Consider the following 16,074-nt stretch of genomic DNA (forward strand, 5'->3'; position numbering starts at 1 on the left):
GTTAATTACCATTTCATAGAAGAGGAAACAGATTCACTCAAATACAGAATGCAGGATAGGTCTGACTCCAAAGCCAATACTCTGAAATATTATATACTATACTATCTAAAATAACACAGTCCCTCCTGTGTATAGAGAGGAAGACACCAGGGAAACTTCCTTATAGTTCAGTACAGAAACATCAAGCAAATCATTAATTGCAGGATTGTTCTGGATGCTATGGAAACAGAGGAAAGGCAGTTAAATTAGACCAATGTTTTTAGGGACTATGTCCCTGAGTTTGGGAAAATGAGAAGCAGTGGGAATTTGCTTATACTGGTAGCAATTTGCTGGGTATCAACTCGAGAGAATAAAAGATACATAAAATGCCTCCTTTTGTGAAATGTGTAAGCCTGATGATTCACAGACCTGGACCCCTGCGGCAAATAATACATCATATGATAATAAAAATAATTTTTTAAAAACTTTCAAAATTGAAAAAAATGCCTCCTTTTAAAGCTATGTTTAATGTTCTTTTGGGAAAAATATGCAAAAAATTATAACAAAAGAAGAAGTACGTTTATCTCTCTACCAGACTTAAATCTCTGGTGGCACAAGTGGTTAATCTTCGTATCACCCATAATGTATCTTCAAATATTGCCTTGAATTACTCAAGGATTTCCAAAAGGAATTGTGAACTCCACCCTGCTCTGTCCCCAGAGTGGCAAAAGAACAAGAATGCTTGTTCGGTTGGGGTGACCTTTTGAAAAGTTTGCATACTTAAAAAAAACAACAAAGCTTGTTTTTAAGGCCGTAGAACCCTTTCTTCAAGTGAACTCCCATGGGGAAAAACAATAAATAAGATGGATCAAAGTGAGTTACTCTAATTCCAGGGTTGTCAAAGTTTTTCTGTAAAAGGCCAGACAGTAATATTTCACACTTTGCAGGCCATACGGTCTCTATCGTAACTAATCAATCCTGCTGCTGTAGTGCAAAAGCAGCCACAACAATACATAAACCAGTAAGTGTGGTTATGCTCCAATAAAACTTTATTTATGGAAATACTGAACTTCTTATAATTTCTATGTGTCACAAAGCACCATTCTTTTGATATTTTCCCCAACCATTTAGAAGTGTAAAGTCCCCTCTTTGTCCACCAGTCACAGAAAAACAGGTGGGGAACAGAGGACAAACCTGGCCCAACAGCTAGTTTGCTGACTCCTGTTTTTTTTTTTCCTTTCTTTTTAAAGAGTTTATTTATTTCACAGACAGAGATCACAAGTAGGCAGAGAGACAGAGAGAGAGAGGGAAGAAGGGTCCCTGCCGAGCAGAGAGCCCAATGTGAGGCTCGATCCCAGGATCCTGGGACCATGACCTGAGCCGAAGGCAGAGGCTTTAACCCATTGAGCCACCCAGGCACCCCGACTCCTGTTCTAATTTAAGGCTTAGTCGCTATATTGACGCCTATCTTGATTGCTACCTGTTCTCTGACAGGAGGCTTGGCGGGTGGGGATGGAGTCAAACTTCTTTTCATTCAAATTCTAGTACCTTTCTTACTACACACTTGGCTGATGCTGTGTCAGCACTGACCCCAAAGTCCCTTCCTTTTCCAGTTTATGTCACAGCTCACAAAATAACAAAATGGATTATCTGTACATACTTCTAAACGTGATTAAACAGAAGAGAAACAATGAATACTTTGTTCTCCGTATATGTTCTGCACATCAACTAAGAGCATTACTCAGATGGGAACACCATAAGCTAGAACACCTGCTACTTCACATTTTGCAGAAATTATTTTGCATTATTTACTTTGAATAATACCAGTAATGTCCAATGGTGTCATCTGATATAGTAATTTCTTCAGTACCTTATTCTGCCTTTTCTACAAATGTTAAACTTTTCATGAACTTTTTGGTTGGTTTCACGAGGTTCTTGTCAAAGGTGTGACACCCATCTCTTTGAGCTATGCAACTATGAATGAGGCTTTAGTAGTTCTGGTTTCTTCCCCATCTTTAGTGATAGAATTTAACACTTTCTCCCTAGAAAGAACTGTTTTACAGTTCTGGGAAATTCTGGCTTGCCAAGGCTATCACTGTGCTTTGTTTCATGGCTTTATGTAACTAAGTATTTGAAAAATTTCAGAGTAGAAAATCTTTGGAGACTAGGGATGAAGGCATTGCAGGTCTGACAGAATGTAATTCCAGTCACCATCATATTTCATATGTGAACTTTCTCTTTTGGACTGCTTCTACAAATCAGACCACTTTCTAACACATATGAACTCAGACTGTATGGACTCTGAAGTTCTTATTCATTGTTTATGATAGTATCCTGAGTTGTAGCATTTATTTTACTGTTTCATTTCTATGCTTCAATCACTTTGAGCCAAAATAAACTGTAAAATTTAACCAATGTTAACACACAAATGAAAAACAAAGATTCTTTGGTTAACAAACTGAACATCAGCCAAGATGAACTGATCAAAATAGACCTCGTAGCACATGAGTGATTTTTAAGAGTGCAAAGGGATTTTTGGTAAAATTATTATTTTATTAGTTTAAAAAAAAGTTTGGGGGTTAAGATTACTATCACTTTTTCTCTGAAACTACCAAATAACCTGTGTACTATTTGACAGATCTCAGAAAACCACATCATGACTAGTGTTTCACAGATTTTTGTAGGTCTCAAAACCTGTTTAAGGTTTTAAAAATTATTGAGAGCCTGAAAGAGTTTTTGTGGATGTCTAAATTATATTAAAATTAAAACTAAAAAAATTTTAAAATATTTATTAATTTACTTAAAATAACAATAAACTCATTACAATACTAATGTAATAATACAAAGTTAATGAAAAATTTTTTTTCCAAAATGAAAAAAAATATACTGAGCAAAGTGATTTTACATTTTTTGCAAATCTCCTTATTATCTGGCTTAATAGGAGGTAACTGGATTCTTTTATGCTTCTTCACTCAATGTATTGCAATTTATTGTTTTGGTTGAAGTATATAAGGAAAATCAAGCTTTGGGGCACGTGGGTGGCTCAGTTGGTTAAGCATCTGCCTTGGACTCAGGTCATGATCACAGGGTCCTGGGATGGAATCCCATATCCAGCTCCTTGCTCAGCAGGGACTTGCTTCTCTCTCTCTCCCTCTGCCTGCTGCTCCCCTTGAGTGTGCTCTCTATTTCTCTCACTGTAAAACCTTTAAAAAAAAAAAAAAAAAAAAAAAGGAAAGAAAGAAAGAAAATCAAGCCTTAAACAGGTAAGTAGTTGGGGGTGCCTTGGTAGCTCAGTTGGTTAAGCATCTGACTCGATACCAGCTCAGGTCTTATGATCTCAGGGTGGTGAGTTCAAGCCCCACACTGGGCTTCAAGCCCAGCATGGAGCCTACTTAAACAAATAAAGATATGTGGTTGGAAAGGGAGTATTTTATTTTTTTAAAGATTTTATTTATTTATTTGAGACAGAGATGGAGAGAGCACAAATGGAGGAGAATCAAAGAGAAAGGAAGAGGCCGACTCCCTGCAGAGCAGAGAGCCCAACATGGTGCTTGATCCCAGGACCCTGAGATCATGACTTGAGCTGACCGCAAATGCTTAACCGACTGGGCCATCCAGGTGCCCCGGAAAGGAAGTTTTTTTTCTTTCTTTCTTTTTTTTTTTTTTTAAGATTTTATGTGCTTATTTGACAGAGATCACAAGTAGGCAGAGAGGCAGGCAGAGAGAGAGAGGGAAGCAGGCTTCCTGCTGAGCAGAGAGACCGATGCGGGGCTCAATCCCAGGACCCTGGGAACATGACCTGAGCTGAAGGCAGAGGCTTAACCCATTGAGCCACCCAGGTGCCCTGGAAAGGGAGTATTTTAACAGTCTTTCCTACTAACTGCATTAACAAAGAATAGCTATAACAAAACTCGACAAGTGATAGTTTTGAAAAAGTTAATTAAGTATGGAATATGAAACGATACCGATGAGCTTTTCATATTCTATATACAAATGAGAGTGAAAAGGCAAATGTGTTAATATTAAAATGTGATCGCCCATTGCAGCAGCCCTAACCACTATATTTACAGGTCTAGGGCTATTAGGCTTATAAACAAATACACTGAAATTTCTATGTTTCATATAGTGTTTATTATAGGTTGATGGCAGCCTCAGAAAGGGGCTTTTTTTGTTGAGGGTAAGGCAGAGTAGGTGATGATAGGTAATTTTCTGTTATAACTTTTGTCCTGAGTTCAAGCAAAACAGAACCACAAATGTTTCAGTGAAATTGTTTTCTTGAAGAGAAATTATTAGCACTGGACTCAAACTATAATTTTGTAGTATTGGAGAATGTTATTGTTGCCAAAAGAAATATGAGAAACCTCAGACACAGCATGTGGAGCTTCTCCTCAGGAAATCCTTGTGGTTCACTATTCCTGTAAATTTTAGCTGACAGAAAACACACATCATAGCACCAGAAAGAATTTTGCTAAATGAAAGACAGCCAAGAGTCTCTGGTTGTGCTGAGATTTTTCTGATGGCTGAAACATACTTTTGTAAGAAAAATAAACAAAAATAGACAGGAAAACCCAACATTTTTCGCTGAATAAGCACTTCAAGAAAATGACTCATTTAAGTCAGGGACTACCTCATGCCCACCCACCCATTAAAGATAACGGATCGCACACTGTAGGATATATCAAGCTTGAAACACTCATTTAATGCATTGTTTGCTTTCTGCATGATTTGTGGTACTTTCTATAGAAGTGCCGGTACCATATTGCTGGTCTGCATTTAAAAAGGAAGATAAACTGATGCCAACATTGAGGTGATGGGTAAAATACTTTTATCATTGTTCTCCCTTCTAAACTGACTTATTTATTTTTTTCTTTTTAGAGAAAGAGTATGCACATGCATACATGCAGGGGCAACGGGAGAGAGAGATTCTTAAGCAGGTTTCACACTCCATGTCAGCACAGAGCCTGTCATGGGGCTCGATCCACAACCCTGAAATCACAACCTGAGCCAAAATCAAGAGTGAGACGCTTGGGGCACCTGGGTGGCTCAGGTTAAGCGACTGCCTTCCACCCAGGTCATGATCCTGGAGTCCCGGGATACAGTCCCACATCAGGCTCCCTGCTCGGCAGGGAGTTTGCTTCTCCCACTGACCTTTCTCCACACATGCTCTCTCTCTCTCTCATTCTCTCTCTCTCTCAAATAAACAAATAAAATCTTTTAAAAAAATTTTCAAAAAAAAAAAAAAAAAGAGACACTTAACCGACGAAGCCACTCTGGTGGCCCTCTTCTAAACTGCTTTAAACATTACAGAGAAAACAAGTTGTAACCTTCTAGGTTCTAGGCTGGAGAGGGAACAGACAACATGACAACATGACAGAATTAAGCAACTCATTCAATAATAAATACTGATTGAACATATTCTATATGCCAGGCAATACCTAGGCACAGGGAAGAAAACAAAACAAAACAGGTGAGGTCCTTGCTAATGTTTCATCATATGATACTTCTGATAGGACCATTGCTTTCAACTACCAAGGAAAATGCTGAGTCTTCTGCTATGTTTTGGGAAAATCCTCTCCTGGTCCCAGCTTCCTTAAGTACAAAATAAGGGTGCTACGGGTTTCTTAAACTTGTTCAAGTGCTAAAACAAAACTCATCATGTTCTCTGACAAACAAGATAAAACAAACAAGATAAAAAAGTGCTATGCTAAACTATTATAGTTTTTGTGCTAAATCAAATGCCATGTTATCCTATGCAATCTATCAGTGCCAAAATACAGAAATTCTACATAGCAGATGTAGAAGTTTCTTCAACAAATAAGCAATATAATAAAGGTGGAGAAAGTGGAGAAAACGGCTTAAGACTAAAGGGACATATCACCCAAAAGTGATGTATGGGTTTTGTTTAGATCCTGGTTTGAACAATTATAAGAAGACATTTCTTAAGATACTCAAAATCCAAATGTAGACTAGGTATTAGGTGATACTATAACTGAACTAAGTGAGTTTGTTCCTCAGTGAGAATTACACCAGGTGAGTTGTCACACAAAGGAAACTTTATTTGTAGCAATTAAGGAGATCATGGGGAATAACTTCCAAAGCCTGATGCCCCAAACAAGGGGGGATTGGTTTCTTTTATTTAGGATTAGAATGAATATTTAGATAGGGATACCTTGTCACCACTAAAGACAGGCATAAAGCGGGGCATGTGTCTTAAGGAAACATGACTATAGGGATACCTGGGGGACTCAGTCGGTTAAGCATCTGCCTTCGGATCGAGTCATGATCCCAGAGTCCTGGGATCAAGCCCCACATGGGGCTCTCTGCTCGGCGGGAAGCTTGATTCTCCCTCTCCCTGCCACTCACCTGCATGTGCTCTCTCTGTGAAATAAATAAATAAAATCTTAAAAAAAAAAAAAAAAAAGGAAACATGCCCATATATGTTTTATGTTCTATAAATGAGGCTTGTGCTCCTTCTTGGATGGAAGTTTTAGTATCAGAATGAGGTAAAGTTAATTGGTCGTCACTCCACACATGGTCCAACTGTATAGGCCCAAGCTGAGAGTTAAATTCAAACCAGTCTGGGTGATCTGGGCTGTATGGAATTGTTTGTCTAGGCAGTCCATACTGCTGAGGAGTAGTTTCAGTTTATATCATGGGATGTTATGCCCCTCAGTTCTTTTGCTTGACCTAAAAGATAAGCTTGAAAGAAGAACTTAAGGAATAATGTGGGACAAAGGTCAGTAGGTAGAAGCAGGTGAGTAGTGAAGGTCAGGTCTTAGGGTCTAACTGGTATCAATATTAGGGAATTATTACTAATTTTATTAAATAATTGTAATGGAGTTAGCATTTTTTAAAAAAGAGAACATACTGATCTGTTAGAGATTTATAAGAAAGTATATACAGGTGAAATTAGGTAATGTCTGGGATCTTCTTTGAAACAGTCCAAGAAAAAAGGTAGGGGTGGAAGAGGAACAGATCTGTTTGGCAAAATGTTAACACCTGCTCAAGCTGAAGCTGGGTACACGGAACTTTCACTGTATTATTCTTTCTTCTTATGTATAATTTTAAAAGTCCATTGTTAGTTTTAAAAAGTCAGATGCCAGGGGCATCTGGGTGGCTCAGTGGGTTAAGCCCCTGCCTTCGGCTCAGGTCATGATCCCAGGGTCCTGGGATTGAGCCCTGCTCTATTACAAAGCTGTAATCATCGATACAGTATGGTACCAACACAAAAACAGACACACAGATCAATGGAACAGAATAGAGACCCAGAAATGGACCCACACTATATGGTCAACTAATCTACAACAAAGGAGGAAAGAATATCAAATGGGGGAAAAAAAGCCTCTTCAACAAATGGTATTGGGAACACTGGACAGCAAAACGCAGAAGAATGAAACTGGACTACTTTCTTACCCCACACACAAAAATAAACTCAAAATGAATGAAAGACCTAAATGTAAGACAAGAAACCATAAAATCCTAGGGGAGAAAATAAGCAGCTACCTCTCTGACCTTGGCCATAGCAACTTCTTACTAGACACGTCTCTGGAGGCAAGGGAAAAAGCAAAAATGAACTATTTGGGACCTCATCAAGATAAAAAGCTTCTGCACAGTGAAGGAAACAGTAAAGGAAACAATTAACAAAACTAAAAGGCACCCAACAGAATGGGAGAGAGTATTTGCAAATGACCTAGTGGATAAAGGGAGTATCTAGAATCTACAAAGAACTCATCAAACTCAACACCCAAGAAATAAATAGTCCAGTTAAGAAATGGGCAGAAGACATGAACAGACATTTCTCTAGAGAAGACACACAAATGGCTAACAGACAGAAGAAAAAAAAAAAAGGAACATGACTCTCATCAGGGAAATACAAATCAAAACCATAATGAGATATTATCTCATACTGGCCAGAATGGCTTAAATTAACAACTCATGAAACAACAGATATTAGTGGGGATGCAGAGGAAGGGGAACCCTTTTGCACTGCTGATGGGAATGCAAGCTGGTGCAGCCACTCTGGAAAACAGCATGGAGATTTCTCAAAAAGTTTAAAAACAGAACTACCCTATGACCTAGCAATTGCACTACTAGGTATTTATCCAAAGGATACAAAAATGCTCATTCAAAGGAGCACATGCACTCCAGTGTTTATAGCAGTGCTATCAACAACAGCCAAATTATGGAAAGAACCCAACTATCCATTGACTGATGAACGGATAAATAAGATATGGTGTATATATACACAATGGAATATTACTCGGCTATCAAAAAGAATGAAATCTTGTCATTTGCAGTGACATGGATAGAACTAGAAGGTATTATGCTAAGGAAAATTGGTCAGTCAGAGAAGGACAAATACGTTAAGATTTCACTCATATGTGGAATTTAAGAAACAAAACACGTGAACATAGGGGAAAGGAAGGAGAAATAAAATAAGAAAAAACAGAGGGAGGCAAACCATTAGTCACTTTTAATTACAGAGAGCAAAGGGAAGGTTGCTGGCAGCGTGGTGGGTAGGGGGATGGGCTAAATTCATCATGGGCATTAAGGAGGGCACTTGTAATGAGCACCACGTGTTATAGGTAAGTGATTAATCACTAAATTTTACTCCTGAAACCAATACAACACTATATGTTAACTTACTTGAATTTAAACAAATAGATAAATAATCAGATGTCAAGTTTTCCTAGAATCTGGTATAAGAGATTCAAGAAAGTAACATGCAAAAAAATGTAAAATTGAGAAAATTCAACTTATTCTTTTAATGTGGGGGAAAAGATAAGCTTACTAAATTTTAGAACAGAACATCTGTGTCTTTTCAAACTTCCACATAATGGTAGTAGAGCTTCTAATATCTACTGAAAGAGAATATAACAAAAAGCAAATGTTAATTTAGTTATATCTTTAAATGAAACCACACCAGCACCAACTAACATACTATAACACATGCACATAATACTCTATGTATTCATAAAAAGTGTTCATATACTTTTGGGCAAATATTTGCATTGGCAAATTTTCTGCAACAATGACCAGGTCACTCAATACTACCACCAAGTATAACAAATGTCAAAGATATCCTCTAGCAATAAGATTTCAAGTTACCAGTCTCAGTGGAGATACAAATAAATGAATAATTACCTTTCAATGCCAATCATTCATATTCACTTTCCACTGACTAATGAAAAGTTTGGGGAATAAGCAAGTCTCAATTTTGTGACTTTTGGACCATGTTTTAAAAACAGCATTAAGACAGTTAAAAACAAAAAACCAAAACCAAAACCAAACAGTATGTTCCTACAGAGCAGAAGTCCTCAAAAGTAGATTTTGCCCCCATCCTCCAACTTCAATGTCTTAAGACATTTTTGGTTGTTATAACTGACGAGGGGAGGAATGGTACTGGCATATAGTGGGCAGAGGTTAGGGATGCTATGTAACATCCTATAATGCACAGGAGAAACCCCACTCTTTGTCAGCTCAAACTGTCAATAGTGCTGAGGTTGAAAAACCTTGTTTTAGAGCACAAGGAATCAGACTGAAAAATTTCACAAGAAATAAGTAGCCCAGCAGCTCTTTTCCTTACTCTTTATTCTGGGAGAATGATAGATGAAAAAGGCAAAAACCAAAATGGGAAATTAGCTATTTTTTCCATGAGTTGTATTCTAAACCTCAACAGGCATCCTAAGAGTGAAATGAGTTATCTTCAAAATAACTGCATCCAAATTTACACATTAAAATTTTAACCAGGGGCGCCTGGGTGGCTCAGTGGGTTAACCCTCTGCCTTTGGCTCAGGTCATGATGAACATGGCAATCATCAGTTGTTTGCTTATCATTAATCAAATATTTATTGAGTACCTACTATATGTCTGGTACTAAATTACAGGAATTTTCTGCCATTAACTTCTCACTGAGAATAGTCAAGAAAAAGTTATAAACTTTTTTTCTTAGCTATAAAAGGAAATTAAGTTCAACTGCCTAACTTTGCAGCTTTTCTTTTTTATTGTTTTGTTATTTTTAAATAAAAATTCAAAAAACAAAAAAGATATAAAAAGTACCTTCATCTTACTCTTCACCTCTACTCCCTCTCCCAAAACATAACCAACATTCATTAGTTTGTGAATAACTTCTCTCCAAATTTGGTTAGTACCCCTTTATGCTTGAAAGTGGCTGGCAAGGGAGGGGGTCAAGATGACTCCTACCTAGATTTCTGGTTTGGACAATTAGGTGATGCTATTTACTTAAATATAAAATAGCGGCAGAACAAAATTCTGAAGAGAGAGCCTGTGATATACTCAAACATGAATAGCTTAGACCTAAAATGTCTGGAGATCAGGAAATTGCCCTAGTTTGAATGCACAGATCTGAGCTTTTAGCAAATAGGTATGGTGGCAAACCCACAGGGTAATGTACAGGTATAGAATCATAAAGAGATGATAAGATGAGCTAGAGATAATACAGAGAAGATAAGATGGCCCTCAGAGAGGCCAATATTTTAGAAAAGCATATAGCCAAAGCTGGAAAATAGTAAGAGTAAAGACAGTTAACATTTCTTGGGTTGCTTATATGGCAGGCCTTAAGGATGTCTTATAATACCTTATTTACTCCTAACAGCAAACTTCTAAAGACAAATTATTACTACTCCTCCAATTTTAGAAGGAAATTAGGGCATACGGAAATTAAATAACTTGTCTAATATCACCCAGCAAGAATGTAAAGGTAGCTGATGTTGAGTCCAAAGCCTACACACTTATTAACACAAAATTCTCTTTGAGGAAAAAGGGTATTTAGCAGGAAGAACCAAGTCTTTTCTTGTTTGTCTTTTTTTTTTTCTTTTTAAAATTAAGCTTCATGCCTAATGTGGGGCTTGAACTCATGACCCTGAAATCAAGAGTTGCTTGCTCTACCAACTGAGCCAGCCAGGTGTCCCTTATTGTTTTAAAAATACTCATTTTAATATTCAGGTATGGAAAGCCAACAGATCAAGAAATGACTGCCATACCAGATTTTATATTCTGTAAAGTCCAAAATGCTGGTCCTGCATGATACAATTATTAATTCAGTCATTTTTTTTTTCCTCTTTTCAGGTTGTCCTCATCTCAAATTATTCCCCTTTCACTGGTGGACTTCGGTTTCATAGAACTATGATCACTTGAATCTGGAAACATATCTGGGTTTTCTCCCCTCCTCTGTGAATATATCTTGGAGAGTGGCAACTCCAAGTCGTCATAGAATTGTTCGTATGATCTCCAGGCTCTGAGATTTTTCTGTTTACGTATCCTTAAGAGAGTTGTTTTTATTAGCCAAGAGTTAATAAAGTAACAACTGGGAATAATTCAGGCAGAAACCAAAGGAAAATTTTCAAGTATAAAGGCAAAGAAAAATAATCAACAGGTAACAGATTACCAATTTAGAAATCTAGTCACCAAGGGAGACAGAGTCGATATGATCAAGATCACACAAACACAATTAAGCAAGTATTCCAGCGCTGCAGTTTTCCACAGGCTTTGGGGGCCAAGTCTGGAAATTGTCCTCCACCTGCTCTATCAGCCCATTTCTTAGGTTACAGCAGTGTTTACCTCCAGTCTGGAGATGTCAGTACTAGGTGGCTAATTCTGTTTGATACTACTGAGATGCACTTTTTTCTCACAAGAGAATGGTCAGTATCAGTTCACATCTGTTTGGTTGATTCTCTCTCTACTAATTTCTCCCCAAACAACAGCTACAACGCAGCACCATTTACTGGGTATCGACACTGTGCCAGGCACATTTCTAAGCATTTGTATGTACAACTCACTTCCTTTGTAATCACTTTATGAGGCAGAGCTCATTTAAGATAAGAGGAGAATAAGACATATAGAGACCAAGTAACTTGGCCAAGGTAAAGGCCAAGAAATAGTAAATGATAGAGCCAGGATTTGAAAATACAAGTGACCAATAGATCCAAAGCTGTTATTTATTCACTATAAACAATGTAGAATAAATTCATTAACTCAGTCGAATACTGAGTACTTTGCATTGTTGTTTTTTTTTTTGACCAGAAACTGGACTTGTTAATTTTAAAATTATCTAACAGATGAAGTTAGAAAATTCAATATATCATAACTCTCCTGATAATATTTATTTTCAATCTCTCCTCTTCAGATGAGCTATAATTCATCTGTATTTCCTCAGATTACACAACCTTAAAACTTGCTGCAAAGAATCTTGGGACTATACAAACAGTAGTACTTGACTCTTACAAATTACTTTCAAGTCCAGCTCACTGGTATTTTAAAACAACTCTTATGAGGCGCCTGGGTGGCTCAGTGGGTTAAGCCTCTGCCTTCGGCTCCGGTCATGGTCTCAGGGTCCTGGGATTAAGCCCCGCATCGGGCTCTCTGCTCGGAAGGGCGCCTGCTTCCCTCTCTGTTTGTCTCTCTGCCTACTTGTAATCTCCCTCTTTCTGTCAAATAAATAAATAAATAAATAAATAAATAAATAAAATCTTAAAACAAAACAAAACACATACCTCTTATGACACTAGAAAGAAAATATGGCCAACATATGGCAACATTGATTCCTTTAATTTACACTAAGATTGTGTAATCTAATAAGAAAATACTAAAAACTGAAAATATGGGCAAAGGATAGAAAGAGGCAGTTCAAAGAAAAAAAAATACAAATGGAAGAATACAAACAAAAACATATTAGACTTTATCCTTGATAGAAGTGCAAATTCAAACAAATATATAATTTTAATCTGGTAGTTGGCAACAGTTAAATTTGAACATGTTTAATGTTGGCAAGGGTATGAGGAAAAAAAGATACTTCGTACACTATAAGTGGGAGTATATCTATAAAAATATAAATATATCCATTGACCTAGCAATTCTACCAGCTATCTATTTTATGGCTATAATTATAAAAGAATGCTTAAATGTACATGTAAGATTATTGACTACTATAGCCACTGAAGAACCCCATTTACATTATTAAAAAAAGTCAAAGGATACATTCCTATGGTATTATGCATATATCTGCATATATGTATATATTAATAAATCACTCTAAATGATCTGGAATAAAACTGGTTACAGTGATCAGTGATTACTTCTGGGAAGAAAAGAGGAACAGGGAAAGAAAAGGAGGATTAAGGGACAGCTGATGCTGTCCCTGTATTATTTGACTTTTTTATAATAAGAATATATTCATGTGTTATTTGTGTGAAAAAAGGCACCCAGCATAAGGCCTGATTTAAAAGGTGTTGAACTGTTAGTTTAGCAAATGACTAGAATGATCCTGTGTTCTTTCCTGTATCAAAATTAATGATCTAGTCAACTATTACAGTTTCATTATTTAAAATATCAGTACTACATCAAAGCCATACTATTAGGTCTGATAAAATGCTAACTATTGTCAGATGTCATTTGATCTCTGCAACTCTGTATTAAACACAAGAAGCAATAGGAAAAGGCAGTTAGCTACTAATAGAAGGCAGCAGGAGGCAGGAGGCACTGGCACAAAGACATGAAATTGTATAATGGAAAAGTGACTTTGTTAATGAACACCTCAACTTATAATAAACCTGTGCTTACCTAGAAGCCTTTGTTTCCATTCCCTTGTTAAAAGAATTCATCAAATTACTTATGGGCAACTTTTCTTTAAAAATTTGTATCCATTTTTAATTTCTTCAGAAGAGAAAGTCTATAATGTTAAGTATTTTTAGAAGTTTCTGCCATGTCAAAGGAATATCTAAAAGATCTTTTATTCAAAACAAAATCTTTAAGGAAAAGGTATCTGTAATTAAGGGCATTTGATGGAGAATATTAGCCTGGAAATGATTATTAGCAATTAAAAATATTTTGATTCTTTTATCTTTGAATATAATTTGGATATAATTTAAAGCTATAGGTCAAAATATAACTATCACATTTTGCTAACTTGCTAACAGCAATTTCCTGGGAAAATCTGATGAAAAAGGAGGAACTCCTATTGTCAGTTGCTGATTCCCTTATTTCTTCCAGGCTAACTGCAGAACATCACAAAATAAGCTGATGAGGAAGACCGTCATTATCAAATTACACAAGGTAGCTATTTTTTTCTATTTTTAATGAAGACCCTTTTAGTTTTAAAGAGCTAAAACTGTCATAATTAACAAACCCTACAAAATAAATTTCCCCATTACTATTAATTATATTGCCAATATACTGAATTTCTACAGACTTCTCACTTATCTTTAAATCAGTATACAATCAGAAAGTATAATTTGAAAATAACAACTCACTGCCTCCCCAACCCCCAATCTTAAACCTTGGACAGATAATATCATAAAAAGGTACCTTGCAAGATTAATTATGAAATAACGGAATACTTTTTGGAGTTGACACATTTCAACATAACTTCTAAGTTACTACACCCAAAGCCTTGAATCCAAGCATTAATTTAATTGTTCCTCAATACGAACAAAGCAAAATCTAATCACAGAAATCAAGAAGATTAAGTAAGAAAAAGCATCCATTAAAATTGGTCCTACTTATTAAATAAACTACTACTCACGGGCAGCATAGTTAAAATTTCTCCAGTTGACCTAGATGAAAAATTTATTGCCTTTTGCCCATATTCTTTTGATCCATACACTTCTTTCTTTGATGATTCCCACTTGTTTCTCCAGAAGAGCTACACTACAAAATGGCCACTGAAATGGAGGGTGTGTCTTCATCATTACTAAGCATTTTCCCATCAGAAGCAGCTCTTTGAAAAAACCTCAACATAATTTCTTCATTGCCACTCAGTATTACTCAGTGAATGCAGAAGTAATAGAAAAAATAGGGTTTTTTAAATGCCTTTAAAAGATATTACTTAAAACTTGTCTTTACTTTAAAATATTTTTACACTAGCAGCAGATAAAACATATACTCATAAATTTTCCCGGCTGCAGGCTTCTAAAATTTTCCAATCAAAATGCACCCTATTCAATTAATCTTGCGTGAAATGTTATACACAACAAAAAGTTTTAAAAAGAGTAACTACATTTTTTTCTACACAAAAGCCCAAGTGTACTTCAGAACAATAGTATCTAGTGCAAGACAAAACATAACCTTCAAAAGAAAGCTGAAGAGATGCAAAGGGAGAAAATTGACTTCCACAGCTCACACGCTCAACTGAATATAAAAAGTCACAGTAACTTGGTCTTAACTAAGGGAAAGGAAGACAACAATGGTTGGTTGAGTGCTCTCTAGTTCTGACACTACCCTTACATCATCCAATATCTGGTTAATCAACTGTCAACATAATGGGCCACTTACTGAATGCAGGGCAGAAGTAAAGGGAGGAAGTAAAACTCATTTTTAACTATTTCAGAAAAAAAAATTAGAACCAGGTCAAACACTGGCAATATGTTGTTGTGAGAAAAGCATGCAATAGACGTTAACATGAGGTCTGGAAATTACTAGATCATGTCTAACCTTATTCTCTTTTCTCCTCATCCCAGATGGATAATAATAAAAAGAGTGGAGAAAGATTTTGTGGTTCTTTTAAGAGATAAAGGAGAGATTTTACTTCAAAATGATGCATTCTGTCCTTTCATCAGAAGGGGAGAATCTGTAAGGAAAAGAAAAAAAAAAAAAAAAAAGGACAGGACGGGACACTTTAGTAATAAAGGTTAAAGAGATATGAGATTAAATGGTATGGATTAATCAGCAGAATCCCAACTTTGGGAACTTAGGCAACAATGGTACAGACCCAGGAAAACTAAAATTAAGTAAGGGTTTCTGATCTAAAAAAGGACTGGAAATGGGCAGAATTTTTTCCTGTGTTTCTTAATTAGTGGAAGACTGTAAAGGCTCTCATTTATTCAACTTATGAGATTTGAGAAAAATTTAATACTGAAGCATGATCTGGTTAACCCCTTTATAATAAATAGGACAAATTTTAGAAAAAAATCAAATGATTCATTCAAGATATACTTGCTAATTAATGTCATTCTCCTGACTACTAGTCTAGTCCTCTTTCCCCAACGCTTTTAAAAAATGAAAGCCTTAAAAAAAAAAAAAAAAAAAGAAAGCCTTTGGGGCACCTGGTTGGCTCAGTTGGAAGAAAATACAACTCTTGAT

At 36.3% G+C, this 16,074-nt stretch overlaps 1 protein-coding gene across 5 annotated transcripts in view; it reads right to left on the reverse strand.

Moving 5' to 3' along the window:
- VEZT (vezatin, adherens junctions transmembrane protein) overlaps positions 1 to 16,074 on the reverse strand; it is a 68,032-nt gene that overhangs the window by 43,649 nt on the left and 8,309 nt on the right. The window lies entirely within an intron of this gene.

The sequence above is a fragment of the Meles meles genome, chromosome 7 (genome assembly GCF_922984935.1).
Source record: "Meles meles chromosome 7, mMelMel3.1 paternal haplotype, whole genome shotgun sequence".
NCBI lineage: Eukaryota > Metazoa > Chordata > Mammalia > Carnivora > Mustelidae > Meles > Meles meles.